This window comes from Corapipo altera, unplaced genomic scaffold (assembly GCF_003945725.1).
Source record: "Corapipo altera isolate COAL_440 unplaced genomic scaffold, ASM394572v1 52, whole genome shotgun sequence".
Taxonomy (NCBI): domain Eukaryota; kingdom Metazoa; phylum Chordata; class Aves; order Passeriformes; family Pipridae; genus Corapipo; species Corapipo altera.
This window is the reverse complement of record NW_020884930.1, coordinates 1,524,484-1,532,311: the sequence shown is the minus strand read 5'-3', so window position 1 is coordinate 1,532,311 and position 7,828 is coordinate 1,524,484.

Genomic DNA, 7,828 nt, shown 5'->3' with positions numbered 1-7,828 from the left:
AATATAGATGACAAACCTTCTATAAAGCCAGGGTCTGATTATCCAGATGCAGAGGGATCCATGGGGACAAGTGGGATAGAGAGTACAACAATTACTTGGCAGTAAGTAGGATCTGATTTAGCATGAACAAGCACAAATTGAGATCTCTGTGGCTCCAGTTCTAGGAATATCAAATGAAATGTTCAGAAGTTTTGCATCTCTGGCTCTCCTAATCTCAAACCTGTTGTCCTGAAACAGGTTCAGATCCAGTGCATGACAAAACATGATATGGATGGTGTGAATTTCAGCAAACAGATCAAAGTTTTGTCTGACTTTAAGTAGAGAAAGATACTCTGAAACTTAGAGGTACTTCTCTCTTTCTAAATATCATAATTTTCTTACTCAATTGAATGAAGTAGCTGATGTTGTCACAACACTAGTTTGTAATAAATATGTATGAAAGCCTTTAAATATTTTGCAAGTAAAGGATCTGTTCCTCACTGTGAAAAACCAACACATTTTTGCCTGTATATATAAAAGCAGATTCCCCGACTTCAGACTTTAAACTTTATAACAAAATACGATAATTTTATGCAGTCATAAAAGACAGATGAAGAACTTGTTTGAAAATAATACTGTGAAATGCTTTGTTAATTCCCTAATCTGCTTGTACTTTATATCTTATCTTGAGCAAACTACATTTACAGTTCCTTGCCTTTGATTTATAAAGAAAAACAAAATACAAACAAAAAGTGAATGTTTAAGCTGGTACTGTACAGTTTACTGTACAGTGTATTTTCGCTCCAATTGGTACATGTGTAGAATTGTATAGAATAAAAGAAAAAAAATCTAAACTCAGGTATACCCAACCTTGACTGTCATCTGCAAATCAGCATATTTACTTGTCTGCCTTTTAGTATCAGGACAACATTTTCTTTGGGCAGAGTATGGTTTATGTACATGGCCTTCTTATGAAATGAAATATATTCAGATCTCAAAACTAGGCTGGTTTTGTGCTGTGCTCTGATTACCACAGGAATATGTGAAAAATGGAGAGCCCTCTTTTGAGCCCTTTTGGTATCTAGGAGTGCTTTTAGTTTCCAATTTGTCCAATTAATGCTAGTTTTCCACAGTTGTGAAAGTTGGTTTAGGTTTTTGTGAGTTTGGTTTTGTTTTGTTGATTTTCCTTCTTTTTTTTGTTTTGTTTGTTTTTTTTAAGTAACACAAAATAAACATTCATCTTTTAGAATTACAGCTTTTAAAGAATGGCTTACATATTTAAGTATCTAGATGGGGAAAGAGAGCAAGTTATATTGTTATCTGACTTCTAAGATTCAATGAAATGTCTTTAGCGAATGCAGCTGAAATTACGGCTGTGCAGTTTGTTTCCTTGCCTGTTCTTCCCTTGTCTGCCATTCTGTACATTTGTTGATCAGTCTCTTAGGCCAAAATTATGTTTAGATACTAGGGCAGAAACCTGAGACTTCAATTCCATCATGTGTATTTAATCCAGTTGCACAACAGGTAAAGTGTGCTGAATTAACAATCCAAAACATTATACCTTGAGTAGTGTGAGAAAAATAGCTGAAATAAACACATAGTACAAAATATCCTCATATGTAACAGTTCATCTTTTCATCAAATCTATGGAAGGTTTACTAAGTACTCAAAAATTTTAGGACAGAGTATCAAATATACCTATGCCACCATAATATCCCTTGCACACATCATTCCTTCTTCTGAAAATGCAAAAAATCACCTTTGATTAAATCATTATAAAGATTTATAATGATAATTTATAATTATAAAAACATTCAAAATTGAATGTTCATTTCTAGTAGAGTCCTATTTGATAAAGTACTTCTATTTTACTCCAGAAAACACACCACCACATACCTGCATCCTCACAAAATTCCCTTTTGTAATGGTGCAGAAAAGCTGCAAGAAAGCTGGAAAGATCATCTGGACCCCTCCCTGTCTGTGGTAGGGTTCAGCTACTTGTGACTTCTGACATGTCTGCTTTATTCCTAAAATTTTCATAAGTTGTTTGCTGCAGTGTTTCACTGTTCATAATGAAACTCTCCATAGAAACCTTTTCTTAATATCTAATACAAATTCCCTTTCTGCAATTTGAATTTATTGTTTGTTTATCTGGTACAGATATGTAGAATAAATGTTTGTATTAATATTAAGTAATTATTTATATTTTATTGTAATAAATGTTTTTTAGACCTCTCAGCATTCCTTTTGCTTGTCTTTGGTTTCTCTCCAGTTGCTTCTTATTTTCCTTGAACTACAACAGAACTTAAGTAAATGCTTTGCCTGTCCAGATCCCTTTGCAGAGCCTCCTCACCCTCAGAACAACACTCCCACCTGGCTCAATGTCACCTGCAAACTGACTGAGAGGGCACTTTATCCCCTTGTCCAGATCACTGATAAAGATATTAGACAAAACTGACCACAATAGTGAGCACTGGGCAACACTACTTGTGACTGGACATCAACTGGATTTAGTCCAATTCATCATAACTCTTTTGGCTCGTGACATTTGCATTGATGAGTTGAGGCCACAGTATGAGATTCAACAAGGCAAAGTGCAGGTCTTGCACTTCAGTCACGACCATCCCAATGCAGCTCTACAGGCTTGCGGAAGAGTGACTGGAAAGCTGCCCAGAAGGAAAGAACCTGGTGGTGCTGGTCAACAGCCAGCTGAATATGAGCCAGGTAGCTAAGAAGGCCAATGGTATCCTGGCCTGTATCACAAATAATGTGGCCAGTAGGACCAGGGAAGTGACTGTCCCTCTGTACTGAACACTGCTGAGGTCACATCTCAAATCCTATGTTTAGTTTTTGGCCTCTCACTACAAGAAGGACATTGAGGTACTGGAGCAAGTCCAGAGAAGGAAAACGAAGCACAAATCTCATGAGGAACGGCTGAAGGATCTGGGCATGTTTAGCCTGGAGAAAGGGAGGCTCAGGGGGGACCTTATCACTTTCTACAACTACCTGAAAGGAGGTTGTAGTGAGGTGGGGGTCAGCCTCTTCTCCCAAAATACAAGTGACAGGACAAGAGGAAATGTTCTCTAGTTGCTCCAGTGGAGGTTTAGATTGGATATTAGGAAAAGTTTCTTCATCAAAGGGTTGAGAAGCACCAGAACAGGCTACCCAGGAAAGTGATTGACTCACTGTTCTTGGAGGTGTTTGAAACACTTGTTGATGTTTCAGTTCAATGTGTGAGTGAAATGAGTCCCATTTTAGGCTACTTACATTCTAAAATAAAAGAAAAAATTAACCATCATTGGAATTGATAATAAATCTAAATTAAATCAAAATCCATATACCTTTGTTCAGATTATGAGTTACAGAAAAACAGTCTAATGTGGACAGGGGACATTACAAATGTTTTGCGTAGTCAGATTCTGGCACTGCTGGAGGACTAGGGAGACCATAGATCTCATTCAACTGCCATGTTCCTAGGGAGATAAAAATAATTCTCTGAAATGTTATTTTTCTATTTCCAGGAGTTGAATAGACTGTATTTCAAATTAATTTAAATGTGTTTCAGATTAGTTTCTTTCCTTAGCTATCTCCATCTAATTATGGTCCTAATCACTGTCTGCACACTCAATCATGTATTACAGTATAAGTTGATTAAAAACCAATAATTTTATTGCTTTAATTTATTGTAGTTATCAAATTTGTTGATTCAAGACATAGCTGCTTAGGTATAACCCTTTTGATCCAATGTAAAACTTTTCCAGTGAAGGGTCTCTTTCCATATTCTTATTCTTATGGAAATCCTGTGGCTTGTTGTGACTTGTCTTCAGAACTGCCTTTCCAGGTTAACTTCGCACATAAACTTGGCTTCATTACCTCAAGCAGAAAAAAATTGTATTATTTCTTGCTGTGAGCCTTAAGGTTTAATGACAGAGATAGGGAAAGATAGGGTATTTTGCCTATAAGTTTATACTTAGCACTTAAATGGCAACCTGTTTTCAAAACTAGTGAATGAACTTCAGTTATTTATTTCTCTCAGTGCTACAGTAAAGTAAGTAACTATCAGCAACCTTTTTTACAATGAGAGAAAACACTTTGTAGGAAGTTTGATGAGGTCACATGGGAACAATTATCATATTTGCTGTACATATAAGGCTTCCTACCTGTAAACAATTGCCTGTTTTGCTTCCATCACATGTTAGCAACCTAACTTCCATTAAACAGTAAATTTTGAAAACATCTGAAAAACCTGATGGCTACAGTAGTCTAATGTTTCTGGCTCTAACTGACTGTTTCAGGCAGATGTATCTGAGTTAGTAATCCTTTCTATTGAAATTTCAGTCTTTTGCACTGTAGCAGCTGTAGAGAAACCAAAACCAGACTCTTCTCAGAGGTGCACAATAAAAGGCAAGAGACAATGCTACAAATTACAACAGTAGAAATTCTCTCTGAGTATAAGGAGAAAAAAAAAAAGGAAAAGCCAACAATTTAAAAGTGTAAGAAAAATGACTGCAAAGAGGACCTTGACTGCCAGTGCCCAGCGCTGGTTATGTTAATCCAGTATGAACTGGAAAACAAAGAAGTACAGATGAACCTTGTTATATAACTGCTGCTTAGCTTCACACTTTCTGTAACATTTGGTAGCAGGAAACCAGAGGGTGACGGAATCTCTGGGGACAATCAGTAATTGGTCTTAGATAATGAGAAAGACAAAGTGATTTGCCTGGGACTATGTGATTAGCATGGCCATTGACAGCTTATGTTTGCAATCTAAATTAGAAAGCAATAAATATTTAAGACAGTGGTCCTTAGTGGCTGGGTAGAGGGAAATATCATGAAAGAATGTCCCAAGATGTAAAAGGCAGAGCCTGAAGTGGAAGAGTTATGACTAAGCTGCCATACTCCTGATACTGAGTGGGCAACCATTGCCTGTTCCCCCTGACTGATGGTGCTGGCTGGCTCAGAGGAACTGAGACCTGATTTGTGAGTGTGTGATGGGTGTGTGGGGCAGAATAGAAATCTTCGAACAGAAATTATTGGTCATCTGCTACATCTGTTTTGTTTGAAGAGTGCTTTTCAAGAGAATGGAGTACTGATAATATTTTTCGCATAATACCTTTGCCTTTTATTAAGTCAAAAGTTTTTCTGCCTTACGTGAGTAAGATTACTTACACAGTAAGCTCTCCAAGTTTCTTCTTCTTTAATGTCTCTGATCATCCACTCTGGGCTCTTTCACATTGGATGGAAATGTAGGTACACATACATTGGTAGTGTATTGGCAAAATAGTACCAGGACCTGGGGACATGAGGACATGGAGAGTGGATCTAGCACATCTTGTGTATGTCAGACAACTACACATAAACTGCCAGAAGAATCTGATATGTTATATGTGTGTCCAACTTAGTGCTTACATACAAGTGACAGATGCTCAGTAAGTCCAGAGAAGTCTGAGCCTGGGACGCAGCATCATCACAGGTCTATGACTGTTTGTTAGTCTAAGATTTTAAGACATTTTATAGCACCATCAGAGAAAAATGCTCCAATCTATAGCGTCTGGCTTTCCTGACATATGAAGTCCTCTTTTATTTTATGCTCAGACAAAATTCTCAGATGGAACCAAAAAGGAACCATCTGAAGAAAACTGGTTGTACATCCCTAACCAATTTATTTCATATTCTGGGAGTGAGTAAAGGGTCAGTGTATGCATCCCCCCCGAGAGCTCAAAACCAACATGGTTTTTGGGACACACAGAGCAGTGTGGCATCACCATATAATCTGTTCCAGAGCTTCCAGGAGTACATGAATTTTGCTGAATTCTGACATGGAGCTTGGTTGAAGGCCTGTGAATCCCCAACACAGTATTTGAAGTTCTTTATTAATGAATCCTTCTGATAGTTTTTGCACAAATTTCAACTTGGTTGGTGATCATCTAGAGTACCTTCTCCAGTGGAAGGAGCTCTAAAGCAAGGATGAAATGCAAATCATGCTGTTTTTCTTTGTGCTTTGTTTTTCTCCCAGCTAAACTTGCTAACATGCTCTGCACTTTGCTTCATAACATAACAAGTAGCCCTCTCTGTTTTATTTATATCCAGTAGTTAGCTAAAAGACAGTAAATATATGGTAAAGAAAAAGAACTAGAAAAGGAAAAATAGGTAATTTCTGACCTTTTTTGGTTATGACTGGTCAGAAGATAAAGCAAGATATAAAAACAAGGAAATAGGAGTAACATGCGTGATATAATTTTATTGTTAGGCCAATCCCTCTCTGTGTGAGGAGATCAGGAACTCTTCACAAGGCACTGTCCAGAAACTTGCATGAATGACAATAAAAAAGGGCATGAAATACCCATCTGTGCAGATCAGGGTTTAAACCATCAGTGGCCCTACACTCTCTTGGTGTCATGGTTTCCTGGTTCCAAGAGGTTGTGGATGACCTGGGGCATTTTTAATAAGTATTTACCCCATTACACCTCCTACAGTGACATTATGGTCTTACATCAGTGTCTGATGTAAGAATATTTCTAAAGAGTCTATGAACTACTTGCAAGATAAACTTAATAGTTTAAATGGAACCATGATGAGGGACAAGACTTAAAGGAAATTTCCAAGTGATTTATACTTAATGCGTCTTGATGACAATGAATATTCTATGAAATGAATTAAAAGGCTTGTGGGATGATTAAGTATCATTACTGGTAACAGAAATTTTAAAATTTCATATTATATTCAGTATTTAATTAATTGTATGGTATATTATGTATATATCATTTCCTTCATCTTTAAAAGAAGCATGAGATACATTTTAGGGGCAAATGTTGACTGAGTGTTGCTTTGAAGTATCTTACTTTCAGATGTTTGTCTTAACCTTGACCTTCCTATCACTTAAAAATTTTTTTACTATGTTCTATTCATGTTCCCATGGGTTTTTTATGGTACTGAATTATTTTACTAAAAATACTATCTTCCCACACTACCCTCCCATACAATTTAGGTTAATATAGGATTGTGTGTTGCATTAAAGATTTTATTAAGTGATTTTTCCGAAATCCCATAAGATAAATTTGCTTCTGCCACTAGTCAGCTAAGAGAATATGAATGAATATGGACCCAAAATCCAAAGATGAAGTGACTGGTCAGAAAAAAACTTATTTTAGACTCTGTGCACGTTAATACTTAGCAAAGCATAATGTCCACGTAGCTGTGGAAAGTTTTCAAGTAAACAACCTAAGTCAATATTAAGCCTATTTTAAAAGCTCTCTACTGTTTGGTCAGCTGCTTTACAGTAAAATTACTAATTTCTAGTCCCAATTATGCCCAAGTACTGACAGCATTACTGCCTGTCAAATAAAAGTATTTGTTATTAGAAGATCTATCCACTGTGAATGATTCAATTTTCTGCTCCTGAAATCATCTTAAATTATGTTGTTCATAAGAAAGTGAATGCAGACAGAAAGCTATTATTTAGACAAGCCCCTATGAATGAAAATTCAGTAGACAGACTCTCATTTGTCTGTCTAAAGACGTTGTTACATTTTAGGTTCACTTCATTTTGAAAAGTTTGACGGTAACAAAGAAGGACAGTCTTCACTGGAGCTTGTCTGGTGTAAGAAGGTCCAAGATCCATCTCCTTCATCTAACCTAAAAGAGAAAAATGCTAAATCCTACTGAACAATGGCAATATTGAGCTTCTCTGCAGAGAGACTTTAAATAGGGTCTTCACAAAATTGTAATGAAAGTGCATCATGCCTGACTGGTGTTCAACTGCTTTTCAAGCTGCTGGTGGGCCCTTCACCAACATATATCTGATTTTGGCTCCTACATGTTTCTTTTCTATTGTGTCAGGAAAACCTTT